Source organism: Muscardinus avellanarius (genome assembly GCF_963383645.1).
Source record: "Muscardinus avellanarius genome assembly, chromosome: 11".
NCBI lineage: Eukaryota > Metazoa > Chordata > Mammalia > Rodentia > Gliridae > Muscardinus > Muscardinus avellanarius.
In genome coordinates, this window is record NC_137797.1 from 53,013,696 (window position 1) to 53,037,394 (window position 23,699).

Sequence of the window (23,699 nt, forward strand, 5' to 3'; positions counted from 1 at the left end):
ACCCTTCAGCGGCTGTCCTGGGTATGGCTGGTGTCCTCACAAAACTTCTACATATTGCCCGAAGAATTACTAATCTCCTACTTAAATATGTTGCACAGTCCATCTCTAACAGCAATGAGCCTCTCCCTGTATGCGATAAAAGGGTTATTTTTTTAAATTTTTCTCTTAACAAAGTAATATACATATGAAATAAAATTCAAACACTGCAGTATTGTGTCCTATTAAAAGTAAAGTTCCCAGCTGGGCATGGTGATACACACTTGTAATCCTAGTACTTGGGAAGCTTAGACAGGAGGATCACAAGTTCAATATCAGCATCAGCAACTTATTGAGACCCTCTACATCTTAGTTTCAAAATATAAAATAAGATAGGGCTTGGGGGTATATCTCAGAGGTAGAATGCCCCTGAATTCAATCCCCAGTAACACACACACAACACACAACACACACAGAGTTCTTTTGTAATTCCACCCTACAGAGAAAACCGCTTTCACTGTCTAGTAATCGTCAACTTTTTTCAATACTGGCTAGATTATTTTTATTTTACAGAAAGGAGGTCACTCTCTCCACACTTTTCCATTTTGCATCTGCTCTTAGGAAGCCTGCCCAGTTTCTCCATATGCTGAAATCTCAGTCGCAGTGGTGATTCAAAATGGCCTTGCTCCCACTCATTTTCACTCATCTCCTGTCTTTGACTGTATGGTGCAGATACTAGGTACGCTGAAGGGAGAGAGGGGTCTTGGTTTTCTTGCCTAATTCTGACCAGCTCACCGTGCAGCTGTAGACAAATCGCTCAACTTCTCTAGCCTCAAGTTTTGCTTGTAGCATTAAGGATCTTGGCACATGATCTCAAAAGCCCCTCGTAATTCTATCAGACAGAACCATTGGTAAAAGATAGGGATTGAGGTATGATTCGGGCACTGTCCCAGGTGCTGAGGAAGCAGCAAAAACAATAACAAAAACAAAAAACAAACGAGAGAGGACATCCCCGCCCTCACAGAACTTCCATTTCATGTCGAAATGGAGTTTTCTTTTCTCTGCATAGCACAGTCAAACTTTCGTATGGAATTCTATCTCCCTTCCCTCCATTTCTTCATCTCCCAATTATCTTCTAAAACAAGTCCAAGTAAGCTCTTACTTCAGCCACTCGCACAAAAGTGCTCTAACAAATGACAGTCATTACCTTCTAGCCATGCCTTCTGATGGATTCTATCCAATCTTCATCACATTTGAGTGCTCTGTGAAATGTGACACTATTATCTCTCTCTCTCTCTCTCTCTCTCTCTTACTAATAGTGTCCTTCTGGAACTGATTTCTCTTGAAAACCACCATTCCCTCCTGTAAATGTATGTACAGTCATCTCTTATGATTTCAGATTCTCTATTTTTGAATTCACTTCTGCTACAATTTATTTGTAATTCCAAAATCAACATTGCACGCTTTGAGTTGCCTTCTGTGCACACTCACAGCTGAGAGTGAGAGAGGGGGCATGTTCCCTTCAGCGGGCAAACTACAAATGAGTTTCCTCATCACACTGTGTTTAGTGTATGTTTTTCACATTTCTATGCTTTTAGTTGATGGCTGTACTGGCCATCATAAAAAGGGGCATAGTGTTCCAAGTATCTAAATGAATATTACTCACCTCCGGAGTTAGAGATGACTGCATAACATTCCTAAGCACAAGGAGTTTTCCTATGTCCTGTGGAGTAAATCTGCTTCAAGTCTTCTGCCTGTAGTCAGCCCACTACCTACCTATGCCTTCAACCCATTTTGACATTGAGGCCAGAGTGGCAGTTCTTGCAAAGTAATAGCTGACATTGATTTCACGTCTCTGTCCCATGTATTGTGCTAGAGATCTAAAATTTTTTGTTTGTTTTTATTTTTTATTTGGTAGATTATGATTTATATCATATTGGGGTATTAAGTGTCAGATAAGTGTATGCACAACACGCTTGGTGCCATCCCTATTGGGTTCTTTCTCCCTCCTTCCTCCTTCCCATGTGTGTCTTTGATATTGAAATTGGTAGTTTTGTATACATCCATAGCATTATTTCATCAATTATACTTTTTATGATTTCATCTCCTTTCCCTAATCCTCCTCAGTCACTCCCCTATGGAGACCAGTGTGGAGTTTTCTCAGAAGACTGGGAATGGAACTACCATATGACCCAGCAATAGTTCATCTTCCCAAAGGAAATGCAAGTAGAATATTATGATACTTGCATATCTATGTTCATATCAGCACAATTTACAATAGCTAAATTATGGAATCAGCCTAGGTATCTGTCAACAGATGAATGTATCACAAAACTTTGATATATATACTTAATAGAATTTTACCAGCCATAAAGAACAAAATCACACCATTTGCAGGAAAATGGACAATTCCAACAATATCATACTGAGTAGAGTCAGTATCAAAATGTGAGTAGATGTATGTTTTGTCTTATATGTGGAAGCTAGAGAGATATTCGGAAAAAAGGGCACCATCAGATAGATGAGCAGAGATCTGATGTTTTTGATTTGTAATGCAGACAGTCAGGTAGTTACACCCACTCTCAGTCAAATGAGACTGAGGACTCACACGTGATAACATTCTAACTTCTTCCACTAGAACCCTATATAATTTATTCTCTGGCTACTCTGCTAGCTTCATGTCTTGACTTCTTCTTCATCATCATTATTATTATTATTATTATTATTATTATTATTATTATTGCTTCTCTTGCACTCCATACTCCAGCAAATCCAAACTACTCACCACTTTTCACACATTTAATGCCCTATCTCTCTGCCACTATTTTATGACATCCTCTGCTGGCCTTGATCTTTCTTATCTATATGATGAGAACCTACTCAATTGACCACACTTGGCTTATGTATTACTTCCTTTCATAAACTTCTAGAACTTTCCAAGCACAACTGGCCACACCCTCTTTTTCTGTTCCAACTATTACCTGTAGAAGCTTCTATTGTAGCATCATGTTGCTGCATTGACCACCTAAGTGTCTTTCTTTCTTCATGTGGACTCCCTCCTCTGGGTGAGCTCTTCTGAGCTGTGACTTCTCTGACTATTGGTGAGATGACAAGTGTCTTTCGATATTGTGGTCCAGTGGCCCTGCTCAGCTCCACTCCATATCCTTGTCTCTAACTGCTAACTGACCACAATGGCCCAAACCAAATGAGACACCTTTTTCTCTACTTTTTTTCTTCCTCTAGATGTCCAGTAAACAAAACCTCGTCAGCTTGCTATTCAGGTCAGAAAGTTTGGAATTGTCAACTTTCCCCATACTTTTATTTTTATATCCCATCTATCTTTAAAATGCTTTTATCTTAGTTCAATTAGTAAGTTTCATATTCTCTTCATCCTCATAAGCCTCCTCAGATCATTATCTTGTACTGCACCAGCTTCCTGACTTATGTCTCTACTTCCTATCTTGCCACAGTCTTCTCTCCCCTCTTGTCAGAATGTTCTTTCTAAGGAACGGATAGGATCTCAGTGGTTCCTTTCCCTGGAATCCTCTGGTACCTTGCCACTGCTGTAGGAAAAAGTGTGAGCTGACCAGAGTTACTGGCCTTTTATGCTTTTCTCTCCAGCCCCGTCTTTCTCTACCTCTCCCTGTCATACAGTATAAGTCTTTTAGCCTCACCTAACAACTCACAGTTCATCCTAGGTGGGTTTGTTGCCAAGGCTTGTGGCATGCACCTGTAATCTCAATATTTGGAAGGCTGAGACAGGAGGATCACAGGCTAGAGGTCAGCCTCAGCAATTTAGAAAGGCCCTTAACAACCGAGCAAGACCTTGTTTCAAGATAAAAATAAAAAGGCTGGGGGAGGGGGTGTAGTTCAGAGATAGAATCCTCCTGAATTTAATCTCCAGTTCCACCCCGCCCCCCAAAAAGAGGATTTGTGCATATTGATTCCTCTTGGGCTGGGAGAATTGCATTTTTCTTTATGACATGCCTCAGAGGATCTCCAGTTTAGAGTGTCTCCTCTGTCTTTGGAAAGCTCCCTTTCTGACTTTGTACATCATGCTTTAACTGCCTTAAAGGCAAGAACTGTGTACCATCCTCCAAATAGCCTAGGAGCAGGCATGGAGGTGGTGTATATTTGATTGACCAATGGACAGTATCACAAGACATGCCAATAAACTTCTTTTGACCACACCAAGGGATGCATTCCCTGGAGAAACAAATTCTGGGCATCTTCTACATGCTCTTCATTCCTTGTGCCTTCAAAGACACATCTAAGCTCAGCCAGGCTCCCTCTCATCCTCTGAGTTTTAGCAACATTTACCATCCCGAGCATTGATGAAAATGACAAATAGCATTAGAGTAGGCAATATGTTACCTTTTGCATAATAATACTTGCATAATGCATACTGTTTCTATGTCGTTCATTTTTTTTCATGAAAAGAGAATGGGCTTACTGACTGCGACATCATTTTGACTTGCTTGTTTTAAATTCTAGTCATTCTTTCTTCTTGGTGAAGTTAAGCATGGGGTCAGAAGACTTGAATAGCCAGTGCCATTTGATGATAATCTGGAGCCACTAAGGAAAGAAAACATTTATTTCCTTCAATAGAGTATTTTTTTAAAGTGGTTATAAGTAGGTTCAAGCTGAACTTTAAAAAGTGCACATTTGTCGACTTAAGCAGAATTTTGAAAAATAAAACACAAAAAGGAAATTACAATAGTGAGCAAACATTATGTTAATGTATGTAGCATGACCCCATTTTTGTAAAATAGAAATAAACTGGTTATCATGTCTTAGAAAACAGTGGCGGGGGATGCACACTTGGCTGTTAAAGGGTTACTTTTACTTTTAACATTACTTATTTCTGATTTTGCTATTCAAAAACTGTGCAGAAAACTCTAGAAAAAAACATATTTATAGCTTTATCCTGGGGGCTATTTGGTTTTTCTCCTTCCCCAGAATGGAAGTGCTGTCTAAAACAATGAACAGTTAGGGGCGTCACCGCTGCTGCCATGTTCCCAGTTCCCAGAAAAGGACCTGCGTACCATCCTCAGAATGCAGCCTAGTCAACCACATAATGTTTTATCTAAGTACAAGGGGATATGTAATTTTCTAGTAATAGATGACTATATTATAAAAACCTAAGCTCTTTGTCATTTAGTGAATAATGATTTCCCAAATCAACTATTGATTTCCAAGTTGTGAGGCTACTTCAACAGTAGGTGCAACTCTGGGGTGGGGCTGGGGCTGGGGAGCATCTTGGGCAGTGAAGCTCATGTGGGCATGGAAACATGAGCCACACCAAGAGTCAGAAAAGAGATCAGAGGAAAGGGATTCAAATGCCCCTACTGGTCCCTGGACCTCCCTGTGACAACCACAACGTGCCAGGCACCTTTTCAAAATTTGTTCACAGCTTCCTCTTCTCATGGGGCAGGGTCCGAACTCCTTGATATGGTCCTTGATATGTCTTCTACAACCTGGCTTCTTTCTACTCTTTCCAATATTGTTTCACTTATTCATTAATTCATCAAATCATTCTTTTTTTTACCTTTTTTATCATTTGGTACTGGTGATAGAACTCAGAAGAATTCTATCTCTAAGCTCTACTTCCAGCCCTATTTTATTTCTTTTTAATTTGAAACAAGGTCTTTCTATGTTGCTGAGGCTGCTATCTTCCTATCTCAGCCTCCCAGCTACTGGGATTATGGGTATGCACTACCATGCCAGGTTATCTATTCATTTCTTTCTATTCATCAAATATTTCTGGGCTCTCACTATGTTCCAGGCACTGTCCTGAGAATTGGGGATATACAGCAGCAAATAAAAGAGACCAAATTCCTGTGGAGTTTATATTCCAGTAGTCTAAAAGAGGTAATAAATAAGTAAAATAGGTCATGCCAGGTGGTAATGAATACCATAAAGGAAAATGAAGCATGGTCGATGTAGTGATTTTAAATATGTCCACAGAGTCTTTGCTCTTCCTTCTTCTAAGACATAGCTTCCCAAAGCCAGTGAGACTGCCCCTTGCGAGGTCTCAGGAATGCTCCGCGGGGAGGCAGAAGCTCAAGTGCAGGTGGAGGCATTGGATAGAAATAAGGGGGAGGTGGAACTAACAAGGGGCTACTGAGTAATTTATTTTCTGAAAATGGATGGCAAGCCAATAAATTGGAGGATCTTGTCTAAGACGTTAAGTCTGATTCCTTTTGTTCTTATACTTCTATTTGGTGCATTGTAATTGTACATCATATTGGGGTATAGAGAGATGGAAGCAAACATGCACACAGCTCTTGGAGCATTTCCTTTTGATCAAAGATGTGATGAACTCAGGTAACAGAGTCCAGCACATACAATAATCAGAATTCCCAGGTTATCTACCTTCCTATAACCTAGCTTTCCTTGCTTCTGTTTTAATTTTTCTTACAATTGCACATATTGGTTTATAGAGACTACTGTGTGGCAGAAGCTTAAAAAAAAAGACTATTTTCTTGGTACTTTAAACAAATACAACCCCCAAGCTTCTTTATCAGTACCATCAGAATAAGTCAGCGATGGCGTGCGACTCTGGGGCCTCGGTTGCAAAGGGCATTGTAATTTCCTCCTCTCCTTAGATCACTGGCTCTGGGGGTTGATAACTGCCTTGTATGAGCAGCCCTACAGAAAGCAGTGCCACATTATGAGGACCTACTGCCTCCGACAGCAGGCCTCCCGGTGGAACTTCTTGGCCATGGGTCCTCTGGCCCCAGTCAAGCCTTAGAGGATTGCAGCCCAGCCAACATCTCCACCATGACGTCACAAGGGACCCTGAACCAGAACCCATAGGCATTTTAAGAGATGACACATGTTTGTTGGTTTAAGCTACTAGATCTTAGTGCCATCTGTTATACAAATAGGCAACTAAAAGAAAGGAGAATGAGCAATGCATATGGCAGACAGCGTTTCCAGTGGCAGGTAGTTAGGGCAGACGTCACAGGGAGGAGCCTTGGAGCACACACCTGAAGGAGTGAGAGAGTGAGCCCTGTGGACCTGTGGGAGGCTTCTTATGACTCTGTGTACTGTGCTGGAATCCCACAGAGCTCACCTCGGTTGGGAGAACACAGCAATTTGTCTTTTTGTTTAATATTAACACTATTAACACATATTAATTGTACAAGTTCCTGAGTTTCACTGTGACATTTCCACACATGCATAGATCATGCCTTGACCATGTTCATCCTTCCTTCTTGATCATGCCCACTCCTCCCTCTCCTTCCCCAAGTCCCTTCTCTTTTTGGTTTTTTTTTTTTTTAGTTTCCATATATGAGAAGAACCCTTGTCCTGTGAACATACCATTTCTTCTCAACTCTAGACCTCCCCATATGCTCATCCTTCTCCCTATACTTCACACTCCCTCTCCTCCTCGTGCCTCTGAACCCCACCTGTGATGCTGGCCACCTCATCCACTTCTCATCTTAGAATAGATGTCACTTTTTCCAGAAATCCATTGAGACCTGTCTGGTCTGGGGTAAGTACCCTTCTATGTGCCTCCTGATGGCCCCATCATAACACTTGACACACTGTATAATGAAGACCTCTGATTTTATTTTGTCTCTTAGATGGATTGTACTGGCTGTGAGGCTGACTGTCTGTCATGGCTGTGATCACCAGACCTGGTAGAGTAATTGCTCCTTGGTACAGACTTGGTAACTATCTGCTAAATGCACGAAGCTATTCTGCTTCTCCTTGAAAAAGCTCCACCATCAAATGGCAGCCACATAGAACCTCTGAATTCCAGTGTCTGCATCTTTAAAATGCCATCCTTGGAGCATTATGGTGAGGTCTCAAATGGGCTAACCAACCACCTGGCACAGTAGGCTCTAGAGAAGCGGTGGAAATTTGTTCCTTTATAAGGCCATGCTTTTATTTCATTGTTGAGAAATTCTATTTAGGAAAAAAGTTTTGCCTTGGTACTGGCAAAGCTGGTGATAAATACCTTCTGTGGACAGGGATAATTAATTTTTAATTACAGTTAGATGGATATTTTAGGACACAAGAGAACAATACTAGTTAAATCTGTCTTTCCGTTCATTAGGTTTATTGCACTATTTTACATACAGTAAAATTTACCCTTTCTAGGAATAGTTCTGTGAAGTTTGACAAATGCATGTCACCTTCTTATTACCAAATCACTTAAAATTTCTATTAATTCTGTGTTGATAACAACTCAAAGCAGTGTACGGTTCTTATGTGCATTGTTTCCACTCTCTGAACAAATGGGATTCTCTAATTTCAAATGATTTTGGGTTGTGTTTTCAGGTTTGGTGCCTGAACATGGATGGTGCTTGGGTGTTTTCAACTGAGTCTCTGTCACTCTGAAGGATTAGTATTCTGAAACCTAACCAGACATTAACCAGGCTGTTACTACATTGATTCTGATTCCTTCTCTTACTGTCTCTTATAGCAGAAGTTGTGAACAGGTAAAGATAACTCCTCATCTTCATTTGGGACCATGAATGGCAAATTTCCTTCTCTTCTCCAGTGAAAAGAGAAAAAGTAAGGTGGCAAAATTTGTAAACAAAGAAAATTTTAACAATAAATTTGCATATGCACATTTTTACTCTGATCTGAATCTGTTATAACTGATGCCACCACTGTTACGTTCATGCACCTTAAGTTTTTTTGTATATTTGTCTCCGCTCATTCAATTATAAAATGAGGAACTTTTCCTTATGTTTCTTCCCTCTTCCTTTATGAGAGACCAGCTTGTGCAGAGCAGTACCTTTCGGTATATTCATGGAAAGGTCCTTTGAGGATAGATCAGGAAGTCTGGGACTTCCTGACTTTTAGTTTCTTATTATGAACACAGCTCTTGTCAGTTAACTGTGGTCTCACAAATTCACAAAATAAATCAGCTAGCAACAGCGTAGCAAATGCGGACATCTAGGAAGGTGGATTATTGCAAAAGATCAAGGCAGAGGTTTGGTTCTTTCTATCTGTGGGTGCAAAGAAATGAAAGAAAGAAGCACTTGTGGCTCTTGAGGTAAAGTGATGATAGCTTCCAGTTCTTCCCCCAATCCTCCTCAGTTTAAAGTCATTGTCGAGAATACTCAACCACCAGGCTGGTATGGGGGAATCCCATAGGCGAACATTAGAATAGTGTTCTCAGAGAGGTCTGAGAGAAGTTTTCTGGGCATCCTGGACGAGGTGGTGGCTCTCTGGTTGTAAGTATGCAGTACGGTCCCTGAAACCAACCTGATGACCAACAATACAATCATTTGTTCTGAGACCTTACGCAAGAAGATTAAAAGTGCCTTTTACTTTTTGTCAGTGGCAGTGAGTGCAATTAACCACAAATATGTCCAAAGAGGTCACAGACATTTTAAAGGTATAAGGAAGTGAAAGAAAGAGCTGTGACCAGGGCTAGCCCAACACAAGTGTACGAGGCACAGAAAATTGCCAAGAGACACGTCTCCAAAATCTTTACTAAACAACCTTGTAATTTTATCCAGATTTTCTATTAGTTATTCCTTCAAGCTAAGATGATAAAGAATCTTGCAAAAATTCTTACTTGCCTTAAGCTTTCCTATCTACTAGTGCCTAGGCGTGGGATTAGTTGGCCTTTACAAAGTCTCAGTTACCTGGTGCCACTGGGGAGTAGCATCTTAGACCAGGTAGGCTTTTGACAAAGCTGGAGCAGGATGGAGGGTCTGAAACACGGGGTGCCTCCTCTTCTGGTGCCTCCATTGGGGAAACCTGGCATCTCCGAGTAGGTTGGGGGTCAGCATAAGGGCACTGGTGTTGGTAGGACAACAGGACAGGTCTAGTGGAGAAGCTGGATGTGGTTATCACTGTGGTTTGCACCTTGAGTGCCCTTGGGATGAACCAGCCACTGATGGGGAGAGAGAAGATTGGCAGTGGGCTTAGGTCCGCTGGCGATAGACGTACCTGCCTAAGGTAGGAAGAAATGGGAAACTCTCTTGGGACACAGAGGTATCATTGCCCCTCCCTACCCAGCAGGAATAGAGCAGGAGGGCAGTCTATCCTCCTGTGCCCTTGGGCTTTTGTGGCACTCTGTTTTTTTTTTTTATGCTATCCTCTCAATCTCTGTAAAGGGGATATTTACTATAAAAATCTTCCATATTCAGCTTGACTCATCATGTACTTTATTGGAAATTAGATAGAGTAGCCATCCTTTCATTTCCTGTTCTTTTCATTTTAATACAAGCCAAACCCAGGCTAAATAGATTATGTGTAGTGTGTCAGGCATGATGGTACATACCTGTAATCCCAGGACTTGGAAGGCTGAGACAGGAGGGTTGCAAACTTGAGGCCAGCCTCAGCAATTTAGAGATTCTCTTTCAGAATAATAAAAAAAGGGTTAGGGCGTATAGCTTAAAGGTAGAATGTCTGTGATTCCATCCTTAGAGAGAACATAAGAGAATGGTAGTGTGTTGCATTTACTGGAATTGCAGAAAAAAATTAAAAATTGACTTGTCATTGCCTTCTTCCTTGATGGAACAGGCCAGCTAGTTGAAGAGGCAGAGACGTAACCAGAATATTTTATTTTGGATTGACATAGGAGTTAATACAAGGTACTATGCATTTTAGTGAGAAAATGCTCTATTTTCACGGACTTCAGGAAAGTCTCTTTTGCTGACCAAGTATGTCCCCTGCCTGACACTCTGTAAGTGAGGATGCACTTAGCTTGACCCGTCTTTCTGAGATAGCACGGTGCCTGCACACAACCCTTCCCTAGTCCTGGGTTTGTCACTGTGCAGCAGTGTGACTTGGAGAAAGTGATTTCACCTTCCTGCACCTTGTGCTTCTTATCTATTCTATTTTTTTCTGTGTGGTACTGAGAGTGGAACCCAGGGGCCTTTCTACCCCCGGGCTATACTCCCAGACCTATTTTATACTTGATTTGGAAACAGGGTCTCACTAAGTTGCTTAAGCCTCACTAAGTAGCTAAGGCTGGCTTCGAACCTGTGCGATCCTCCTGTCTCAGTCCCCCAAGTGCTAGATTACAAGTGTGCGCCACCACACCCGGCTTATCTATTCTGTTAATGTGAAATAACATAATTTGATAGGTTATTATAAAGATCAAATAAGATAAAATCCAGGGAAACAGCTTGAAATGATAAAACAGACTGGGAAAAAAGTGGTGGTTGGAGAGAAGGAAGAGACAATAGTGAGTGAAAGAGTAAAAAATGGGAGAGATGAAGGGTCCCCAAAGCACTCTTGTATTATTCCACAATTTTTCATGAAGGTAGCCCTAATTAGGATAACAGTTACTTGGGAATGCAGATAATTGACCCTAGTGTTGATGGGGGAAAAGAAAGAAAGACTAGGAAGTGTGTGGGTCGGTCTTCACGACAGCTCTGTCTACAGATGCACCATCTTATTTCCTTTCAGCAGAAGCTAAATCCACATCATCTCAATTCCACAAGCTCTGGTGTGGTTCTAGAAAGCTCAACAGGAGCACATGTTCATGGCTGGCTGAGAACAGCCCGAGCATTTCTAAGAAGTGCCGAGAGCAAAGCAGATCCCAAGACCAAGATGATGCCAACTATGAAGAACCTGAAAAGAGGCATTCTAGAGGCGGGAAGGTTTTGAATGGGGAGAAAAAACCACATTGGGATGTTGGGGGTGTTTGGCTAAGAGGGTAAAAAAGGTCAGACCAAAGAGTATCCTTAAGCAGGAACATCTCTGGCCACTTTCTTGATACTTTTGGGTAATGTCTGTCCTTGAGGTAAAATTCAGCATAAGCCCCCTTCCTGAGTTCTTCTCTCTCAGGCTCAGCTGGCAAGGCAGGCTGAAGCTGAAGAAATCAGTTTTCATCACTCACTCGCCTCCTTATTGTCTGAGTCTCCAGTGAGAAATAGAGCAGTTTTGGTTTAACTCAGCGCATGGTCTTGCTCAGGCTGTGTTGAGAAGTTGTCAAAACAAGAAGCGGAGGGCAGATCATCTTTGCCAACCCACTTCTGATTTAGGAGTAAATCACACTTCTCTGGCTTCTATGTGTCTAACCCGTCTTTCTAGGAGCAAACCCCTCCTCTCCCAAAACATTCCTGTCCCTGTGCTCCATCCCACTCCACCCCTTCCACAGGGGAGCCCTATCTGACCTCTGCGCTAGCTGGCACCCACACCTGTCATTCCCGAGGACAGGGTGGGCTCCCAGGCAGCTGCTTCCTTCCTCCTGGGCCTGGGAGCCAATGAGAAGAAAGTCTGTGTGAGGTATTTGGACTGCTGCAGCTGGAATCTGTGTCAGGGGCGGTGTGGTGATTCTGCCCAAGGTCTTCCTTTGAATCTGGCCTGCATCTCCCTGAATCCTAAGCTTTGGGTCCATTTGTCTTTTCCCCCTAAGTGGCTTGGCCTTTCTTAGAGACTTAGAGTATGTCATCTTTGCGTTCTGGATATGCCGTTTATTTTCCAGATCTTTCAGAATGATCACGAGTACTGGCGGGGTGATTGGTTTATACGAGTTCCTTCTCCGCTCAAGTGACTGTAGTGGCTTCTATTGCTCGTCATCCTGCGTGCAGACTATCCTGGCTGATAGTAAAGATGTTCTAGGCTTCTCTCTCACGCTCCCTACCCACCCTTTCTTGTTGTTACTTCTGTACATTCCTTTTTAATCCAACTGGTCATTTCTCTTTCTTCTACTAGCTCTATATCCAAGCTATTTTTCCTCTTTCCTATTCTCAGAAAACTTGTCTTTCATTTTTTCAGCTGCTCCCAATACTAATGCTATTTAATTTTTTAGTCAAACACAATATCCTTTTAGACCTTGGGTGTGCTTTCAGTATCAGTGTCTCTGTCTCTGTCTCTGTCTCTCTCTCTCTCTTTGCAGTACTAGGGGTTGAACCCAAGGCATTCTACCTCTGAGATACACTCCCAGACATATTTTTTATTCTTTATTTGGAATGGGGTCTCACTAAGTTGTGGAGAGCTTCACTAAGTAGCTAAGGCTGGCTGCGAACCTGTGATCTTCCTGTCTGTCTCCCAAGTACCGGGATTACAAGGGTGCGTCACCACGCCCAGCGCGGTATTGTTTCTAAAGAGGCATCTCTTCTGTAGTGGTTACAATTCCCTTGTAACATGCTCTTTTCATTTACAGTTAGTTTTTATTTGTGGCATAGTACATAGAATTGTTAGTTTTTCCTCTCTGAATAATTTTCATCTCCATGATACTCTGAGTGCTCCAAAAGCAAAAGCAAAAACAAAAACAACCCTCAAAACAAAACAAAAACCGAAAAGGTCTTCCTCACCTGTGCATCCCCAGTGCCTGGGGCACAGCAGTTGAGTTGCAAATGTATAGGATGCATTGTGTTATTAAGTTTTTTGAGGACACAACCTTGTCTTGGTTGCTTTATATCCCTCAAAGTCTATGACAAAACTAGACACATGGCATATATTCAGCACCATTGCACTGAGTATTCAGAGTAAAGAAGCAGAATTATCATGCTAGGGCTGAGTAGAGATTAATGTAGGTGGAGGGAAGTCAGTTCTCAAAAACAAATGTGCTATTCGTCTTGTTCAAGACCTAAGGGGAGAATCCTGAAGAAAATGCAAATGCCAACACTGGCCATTTCCTGGGAGATACAGAACAGAGGAGAGGAAGCCCTCAAGGTTATAGTCTAAATTAGAGAAAACAGGGAGCAGGAGACAGCTGGAAAGGTTTAGCTGATTCTGAGCATTAATGACTTCAGAAACCTCCTTTTAAAACTATAAAATACACATAGAAAAGTCAATAAATCATAAATGCGTGGCTTAATAAATATTCACCAGATTAGAACACCTATATGATTATCCAGGTAGAGAAACATAACATAACCAGCATCTCCAAAGCTCCTTCTGCCCCGTTCCAGTGTCTTGTCGCCTACAAAGGTAACCACTCTTCTGACTTTTAACACATGGACACATTTTTCTGTTTTTGAAATTCTTATGAAAGTAATTATGAGGTTTGTATTTTTTGTGTGTTTGTCTTTTTTTTCTCATCATTTACTTATGAGCTTCATACTTGCAGTTACATGTAGAAATAGCATGCATTTTATCATTACTATATGGCATTTTAGTGCATAATTACATTGTACTTTATTTACTTATTTTTGTGGTACTGGGGGTGGAACCCAGAGGTAGAACTCCCAGCCCTATTTTATATTTTATTTGGAAACAGGGTCTCACTAAGTTGCTGAGAGCCTCACTAAGTAGCTGAGGCTGGCTTCAAATCTGTGTGATTCTCCTGTCTCAGCCTCCCAAACGCGGGGATTATAAGCATACGCCACCATGCCCGGCTGCATTGTACTTTATATTAATGTTTTCAGTGTGGGGATATTATGGTAATGCTGTTATGAGTATTTTGTATGTCTCTTGGAAGACAAACTCATTTCTCCTGAGTATGTGACTAGAAACTGAATAACTGAGTCATAGAGTATGGCTTTAGTAACTATTGCAAAAATAGTTTTTTAAAGTGGTGTATAAATTTGTACTCCTTCAAGCAGATCATGAGAATTCCATTTTTTCTAGATGCTTGGCAACAACTGGTAACAAACATCTGTCATTCTTGTTTTGGCTATTTGATGAGTGTGTGGTTTTAATTTTGCATTTTCTTATGTCTAATGAATTCAAACCCCTCTCATATTTTAGCAGATATCCTTCTTTAAAAAATGTATGTTCAAGCCTTTGTTCATCTTTTACTTTTAGGTAGTCTTTTTATTAAAGTTTATAAGAACTCTAGGTATTCTGAATTTGAGAAATTTGTCATATATATTACAAATATCTTTCTGATATTATTTTAATAGCAACTCACCTAAAGTGGTTTCAAAAATAGAGTGTCAGTAGATGTTTAGATAGGAAGACATATTTTTAAAATCAAGACACGTGTGTGTGTGTGTGTGTGTGTGTGTGTGTGTGTATATGTATATATATACATATATATACATATATATATATATGTGGTACTGTGGTACATATATACATATGTATATATGTATATATACATATATATACATATATATATATATATATATATGTGGTACTGGGGTTCCTGAAAGCCCTTCTACCTCCAGGCTACACTCCCAGACCTATTTTTATTTGGAAACAGGGTCTCTTAAGCCAGCAAGGCTGGCTCCAAACAACCACGATCCTCCTATCTCCGCCTCCCAAGCATGGAGATTACAAGCGTGTACCACCATACCTGGTGATAAGACATATTTTTAAAAGGGAAAAATATTTAGAATAATTTGATGGTAGGAAGTGAAAAAAAGGACAACTCATGCTAAGATTTCAAGTTAAGAATAAGAATTCATTCAACACATCTGGCCTGTGTAAAATAAAACACCTAGTTAAGTTGTAGAATACCTATTTCTTGACTCTTGGTTAGCTTATCACTATTTTTATGCCTTTCTATTAGTAGTTCTGTCGGGGATCCAGCCCGACAGCTGATGGGGCTTGACGAGATGATGAGTACCGACGACTCGAACACAAACCCACGAGCCGGGAGTCAAGTCAAGCGAGATCTCATTTATTTCTCTCCAAGCAGTCCTATATATAGCACCAAGCCACGAGGGGAATTTCCATGAGAAATAGCCTAGCCTATCTGGGATAAAGATAACTAGCACGTAGTTTACAGCCAATCCCAGGCCAGTACATGAGCCATTCATGTGTGCGGAAAGCTCCTTTAAAGGTAGAAAGGGAAAAACCGCTCAGTCTCCCCACCCATAATGAATGGGGAAAGCACGCCTTCCTAGCCTCCTTCAGGCGCCATCTTTGCCCCTTTTTTGCTGAATCACTTTACTTAAAGTTTTGCCTTAGGCCGTAGGCCGCTCAGGCCGAATCTCCTTAGGCGCTGTATGGACACACCCCATCAGTAGTTCCATATCTTGTCCATGATGAAGCTCCTGGTTAATAGCTAACATTTCCTTAACATTTAATATGTTTCTGGTCCTAGCACAAGCACTTTATACAGATTGTCAGTAATTCTACAGGTACATAGTACTATTATCCTACTTTTATGGAATATTTAGGTAACTCAGCTAAAGCCATTCAGTTAATAAAAGGCAGAGCAAAGATTGATTGTAGACAGATGTATGAGGGAGCTCACATTCTTAGTTGCTGCTTCTCTGCAGTACCACACACTGGGCCTACTGTCAGCCACTGGACTTCCTTCTTTAATTCAAACCCAATGGAGGTCTTACCAAATGCATGGCTCAAAGTGACCTTCTGCAGTGAACTTAAAGAAGATACCAACTGTAGAGGACTGAAAATAAGAGTAAAGTCCTGGCCATTAAATTAGAACACCTGGATGAAATAAAATTCTGGCTTTTTCATGATGACTCTGGCTTTGAGTGAGTCACAGACAAACTTTCCTCTCCCCAGCTCAAAGAATGGATAAAACTATCTTCATTTTCTTACTTTACAGAGTGGCTGCAAAAAGAAGAAGTACAAAGGATGAAAGAGTGTGTGTGTGTGTGTGTGTGTATTCTTCTTCTTCTTCTTTTTTTTTTTTTTTTGGTGGTACTGGGGTTCCTGGAAGCCCTTCTACGTCCAGGCTACACTCCCAGACCTCTTTTCTATTTTTATTTGGCAGCATGGTCTCTTAAGCCAGCGAGGCTGACTTCAAACCTGTGCCATCCTCCTGTCTCCGCCTCCAAAGTGCGGGGATTACAAGCGTGTGCCACCACACCCACTCTTTTCTTTTTCTTTTATCTTTTCTTTTTCCTTTCCTTTCCTTCTTTCTTTTCTTTTCTTTCCTTTATTTTTTTTTCTTTTGCACTAGGGATTGAGCCCAGGGGCATTCTACCTCCAAGCTATACTCCCTCACACAATAAAAAATGTTTCTATTTTTATTTGAAGCAGGTTCTCTTTAAGTTGCTGAGGGCTTGGTAAGTTGCTGAAGCTGGCCTTGGACCTGCCATCCTCCTCTCTTAGCCTCTCAGATATTGGAATTATAGGAGTGTGACACTGTGCCTGAAGAGTTATATTTTCAACAAATATTAATTTGTTCCTTCAACTAAGAGGCAAGTGACTTAAGTGCCTACTGGATGCCAGGCACTATGCAAAGAGGCTAATAAATGGAATGATTAAAAGATGCTTATTGTCATGCCATTAAATCATCTGTGATGATTCTTTCAATCATCTAACTAGGACTTACTGAGGTCCTAAGTTGTGCTGAGAACTATGCCAGTAAACAAAAGTGTGGTCCATGGAGCGGATGTTAGAATGAATGAATGAATGAATGAAGCTTATTGCTTCCTTTTCTCTTATCCATTGCCCTGTTCATAGCTCTGTATCTCTGCTCTTTAGTAAGCAAGTTTCACCTAGATATCTCCTCTCATACCCATGTATTCACAAGCAGAAGATTTTTATAAGTGATTCTATAAGGCCTATATATTTGGGCCACATTACAAAAATCCCCCCCTCTAAATATATATACAAATATTCCAAAATCTGAAAAAAATTCAAAATCTAAAACACTCTGGTCTTAAGTATTTCAGGGGTTATTTAACCTGTAATGTTAATATGGTTTAAATTAAAGTTCTTTAATTAGTGTTTAGATACAGTCCATATTTTTTTCATAAAAGCAAGTTCACTTCAGATTAATCCTAAAGCCATATGATCATAAAAATAATCCTCATACTCATCCACAATTATGGTTAGCTATTTTTGTGTTTCTTAAAATATTTAGTGTGGGTCCAAGAACCTGTTTTTGGTAAAATGTTCAAACAGCAACAAAATAATACTAGTTAAACAGAATGTAATATTATTAGCTTAGTTTATTTGGTGGTTAAAAATTTGGAAGTAATAACAGAATCACAGTTCTTGTAAAGCACACTGAATTTCAGACTTGACTCTGACTCAGGGTGTTATCTTGTCCAACTAACCTGAATTTGTTATATTAATCCTATTTATAGCACACAGGCAGTCTTTGAATTAGGACAGTGAAAAGAAAAGGGAAAAGGGGCATTTTCTGAGGATTGACATTTGTCAAATCATCTCAGAACTGAAACAATGTTTAATTATTCATAATTTTAAAAGTTTACCAGGGTTGGAGAAGCAGGGGTGTGGGAGAGCACCAAGTACTGTGTGAATATATGCCATTGTCAACATGATCCACATTATGATTGCGACTACAGTGCATCAATAAAATAAAATAAAATAAATAAAATTGCAAAAAAAAAGTTTAACAGGGTTGTGAGAATATAGGAAATATTTAGTGTTCTATTTTCATACTTTTCTCATCAGAGGCTGAGAGGATCTGGAAAAACAACATCAAATTTATAGTGTTTCTGAATATGATTTGTGTATTGAAGCCAAAGACATTCTACCTCTGAGATATACCCCCAACCGTAATTTATTTTTAAACAGAGTCTTGCTAAGTTGCTAAGGGCCTCACTAAGTTGCTGAAGCTGGCACTGAAACTGAGATCTTCCTGTCTCTGCCTCTCAAGTACTGGGATTATAGGCATGCCTTGCCACATCTGGATATAAGTGGGAATTTTTTAAAGTTATGTTTTAAATAATATTTAACCCATGCAAAACAATTATGAGAAATCTTAATAATCCTAAACCTGATTAGAGAACTAGGATATAATGAATACTCACTAACCTAAGATATTAATTGTGCCTTTGAATTCCCAGTGGTATAAACTAGTGTGAGTTATGACTCTTTACCCCTAATTACTAATAAAAATAAATAAAAAAGAGATTGAGATGCATCTGTGGACTTTTAAAATGCCAGTGGAGGGTAGTTATTAGGAAGCCAATATTAAATTCTGTTTGCACCAGAGTCATAGGCATTTGCATAAATGTTGCTTTCTTCCATCTTTTAAATTAGTTTCAGTACTTGGCACTCCTAGTAAAGAAAATATACTCATGTCTGTTGTGATACAGTTCTGTGGATAGAGGCTCCCTTTTAAGATAAACAGCAGAACTGATTGATAACATCTAGTTCTCAGGAAGAAGAGAAAAGTGACCATGATTGGCAAGTGTCTTTGTGGGCAGGTGAGGTGAGTACCCTCAGGGTGAGCTTGCAACAGAACGTAGAAGTCAGTGACATTTCTGTTTGAAAACATAGATTCTGCTTTTGTTCTTGCTGATACCTCTACATCTTCCTCTCCAGTTACCCTAGATCTGAAAAGATGTATTTGCTTTTCATGTTCTCTAAAGATGAGCATCCCAGTGGTCTCTTTCTCCAAGCAACTTGGTATCATATGAGAAGATTTTGGTAGAGATATGGTCAGTGCTTCTGCTTGGAATGAGTTTGCTTTACAAAGATGTTAATTCTCCTGAAATTAGTCTTTGCATTAAAGGAAAACCCAATAAAATTTTCTGTTGCAATTTTTCCAGGAACTTGACAAATTTATTATAAAATTTATATAAAATACACACGAAAGGCTCATAAATATTAAATCAGCTTTGGAAAAGTAGAGCTGAGAGGACAAGCTTTCTTGCACACTTACAGAGACTTCTTGGTATCTTCATAAAATGTTATGGAACTGCCTCAAGAACAAGATGAGAAAAATAAGTGAATTGTGAAAATAAAGAGCCCAGAGAGAGTTATTTTTACATGTGGGAAATTCACATATGATAAAGGCCTCATTGTTTCATAGACTGTACTGAGATAACTAGCTTATCATTTGGAGAAAAGTAAAACGAATTCCATACCTCTCATCATCCATAACAAGCATTAAAGAACCAAATGTGAAAAGTAAAACCATAAAATAAATGGAAGATAAGATAGAAGAATGTCTTTGTGACCTTTGGGATTGAGAAGGATTTGAAAAAGAAAGGCTTGAAAAGTACAAAGCATATAATGAAAGATAAGGTCTTAGATGACATTAAAAGTTTTCTGTTCAGAAAAGGCTGCATAAATAAAGTTAATAGATAGACTACAAATGAGAAAAGAATTTGTTATGCCTTTCAGTCAAAAAAGAAGTAATTTCTAAGTTATCCAGGAACTCTTACAAGCCAACAAGAATAACAGAAGACCAAAGCCTACTAGAAAAATGGGCAACTAATTTCAATACTAATTTCAATACTAATTTCAATACTAATTTCGTGTACTAAAAGTACACGAAGAAGAGTGTAAATTCAAACAATAATGTGATGCCATTTTTAAGCTGACAAAGGCTGGCGAAGTTAAAGCTAGATAATAGCACTTGTGGGTAGGCAAACAGAGAGAGCTTTATGCACTTATGTTAGAGAGAAGATTAATATTGTCTTTTCAGAGTGCAATCTGGCAGTATTCAGTAAAAGCTAAGAAAATTATCCTTATAATCAAGTGCATCTATTCCTGGGTAAATATTTCAAAAATATTCTTTAGAATACCATTAATACAAGGTAAATGAGGTTACTTAGTGCTACGGTGTCTGCTGATAGTGAGCAACTGCAGGCAGTTCAGGTGTCAGTCACTAGGGAACATGGGTAAATGAAATGTGGCTGCATACTCTGGAGTACAGGTGGAAGCAGAGGCTTGGACAGACTGCAAGACCATGATGCTGAGTGAAGAAGTGAGAAGGAGAACCATTTCTATAAAATAAAAATTTCTGTACACACCAAATAATATTTTGTACAAGGATGCATATACATTCAGAAATATCAGGCATATACCTCTTACAGCCATAGCCTATGGCAAGGGTAGAGGTGGTGGTGGGTTTTTGGTGGGGAGAAAAGGAGACTGATGAGAGTGGGAACACACACACACACACACACACACACACACACACACACACATGTACACACACATGAACTTGTATTAATCAATACTTATTTTCATTGAACTTAGAAGTATGATGAATATAAATCTTTTAATTTATCATAATAAAAGTCTTCTTTCTCCTACAGAGATTTATAAAGAATGCATTTTCCTTTCTGGATTTTCATCCACCAGCCAATGCATTGGGAAGTAGGTGTTCTTCATTCAGTCAATGGATATGTATTCATTGTCTGCTAGACAGCAAAAGGCAACCTTATGGTTGGGATTTTCATTTGCCTTTCCTGGCAGCAGACCTGATAAATTGTTCCATTTATCTAAGATCGACCATGAGCAGAGTCTGTCTGGAATCCAAGAGTGTGGCAGTTGCTGTTCATCTGGGGTGGCTATTGAAGAGACTTGAAAATTCGCAAGGAAACCACCGAAGAGACCTACTGTGATCTGAAATTATTCAGCACACAAATGTCTCCAGCTGTCTTTTTACAGGATTAGTGACATTATATCTATGCTCTCCCCTAATGGCAAATATTTTTAGACTACTGGTATAACTGTTCAGAAACCCATATACAGCTCCAAAGCGGATGTTTTATGAGTTTTATACAAGCTCATGAAAAATTAGTCTTGGCTTTATTAATACTATGTTATTAATGGTTGATCCACTGGAGTGGATAATAAAAGAGAGACATATCACTGCTACTAAAGACTTCTTTACAAGTTTCTGGCATTTTATTTTTGTTTCAAAGTGATTTATCCCCATTTGGGAACAATAATGACGCTAATAAGTAGGACTGGTTCAACTTCAAAAATTGCTATAATATCTGTCCCCAAATTACCTTCATGTTCCCAGATGGGAAATTATTTAAATTCATAGATATATTAATTCATCCTATGTGTTTTTACTGCATCTTTTCTATGCATGCGGAACTGTTTTAAGTGTTGGAGTTGCAAAAATGAAAGAAAGACTTTCCTCAAATACATAATTTGATGATGTACAATTTATTTTACTGTGGTAACAAAGTTATAAGCTTGTCAATTTTCCAGGCAACAAAAAAATAAAAGCCCATTTATTAACAGAATAGATTAAGTCTAGTGCTAATATTGTTATACAGAGTGTGGGCAAAAATGCCCATGCTTCATGGATACGCAAAAGGTTTTTCATTTTTTCTTGCGCTCATGAATGACTCCAAGAAAATGTTCGGAACCTGTCTAGGTGGTTGCCATTTTTTAATTTAGAAAATTTGACTTTATTTTTAATTGACAAATAAATGTTGTAATTATGTTGTACATCATGCCATTTTGATATGTGTATACAGTGTGGAATGACTAAACAGAGCCAATTAACATCTGCATTGCTTCACATGAATGTTTTTTATGGTGAGACTTTTAAAATCTATGCTTTGAATAAATTTTGAGTATATAATATATTAATTATAATCATCATGATATACAATAAATTTCCTGAACATATTATTTGATATGTACCTTTTTATTATCATCTCCCCAAACTTTTCCCAGCCCCTAGTAATGACCATTCGACTCTTGCTTTTCCTCCTTCTCTCCCTTCCTCTTTACATTCAAGATACAACTCAGCCCTTTTTTATTTTTTGTTTTAAAACAGGATCTTGAAAAGCCGGGTGTGGTGGTGCACGCATGTAATCCCAGCACTTGGGAGGCTGAGACAGGAGGATCACGCAGGTTCGAAGCCAGCCTCAGCTTCTTAGTGAGGCTCTCAGCACCTTAGTGAGACCCTGTTTCCCAATAAAGTATAAGATGGGTCTGGGAGTATAGCCTGGAGGTAGAAAAGCTCCTGGGTTCCATCCCCAGTAACACAAAATACATAAATAAATTAAAATAAAACAGGATCTTGCTAAATTACTGAGGGTCTTGCTAAGTTGTCGAGGCTGTAATCCTTCTGCTCAGCTCTGCAAGTACTGGGATTACAAATGTGCACCACCACGACTGAGTTTGACTGTTCCTATGAGTTAGACATTTTAAGGTCACACATCTAAAAATTATATGTTTTCATTTAGTCTCATCTTCCCTGTCCTGTCTCTCTCTTAAGGCCACCTTCTCAAGTGCTCAGTATACTCATGTGGTTCTGGTCCTCATGGCAGCACCTCTCTCACACCTGTGCCATTTCTAAAATGGTCAAGAGTCCACAATCATTTGAGCCCCTTCTTCTAGTTCTTTAACACTGAAGAAAACTCTGATCAAACTAATTTTCGCCAATTCACATTCCTACCCTTGGCAACAGGTGCTTGCATTTTTATTTTTTGGTGGTACTGGGGTTCCTGGAAACCCTTCTCCCTCCATGCTACACTCCCAGACCTATTTTATATTTTTATTTGGAAACAGGGTCTCTTAACCCAGCGAGGCTGGCTTCGAACCTGCGTGATCCTCCTGTCTCCGCCTCCCAGGCACGGGGATTACAAGCGTGCGCCACCATGCCCAGCCCTGGTGCTTGCATTTTGATAGCTCTGTATGTTCCTCCCACTCCTCTGGAGGGTTTCCAATCTAGTTTTTAGGCGTTATTTAGAATTCAGTATAGCTTTAATAATTAAAAGTCAATACCTAACTACTTTATTCCTGGATTCTCTTCTTGAGATATCCATCTATATAATAACTTTATTATATACAACATATATAATATGTCTTTAGTAATATATAATAGAAATTATTATAAGATTATTTGGAAACAATATTTTGAGACTTGTGTGTTATTCAGAATGAGTATAGATGATCACTAATGCATGCTATTTTTTAATTAGAAATTATATGTTAGGAAAAATAATTTTATTGTTCAGCAGTAAGCTTTCCCAACTTAAATTAATTTCGTTATTATTCATTAATAAAATTATTCTATTGTTATTCCATCATAAAACTCTATTTTTATAATTTTTATATGTGTTATGTTAGAACCATCGTTGTTAGGATCACTTAAAATTGCCTCAGAATGGGAAGAAAATAGTGATCAGGTTGTAAATGCCAACACTAATTTTAAAACATAATTCTAGCTTCAGACTTAGCATATTAAAATG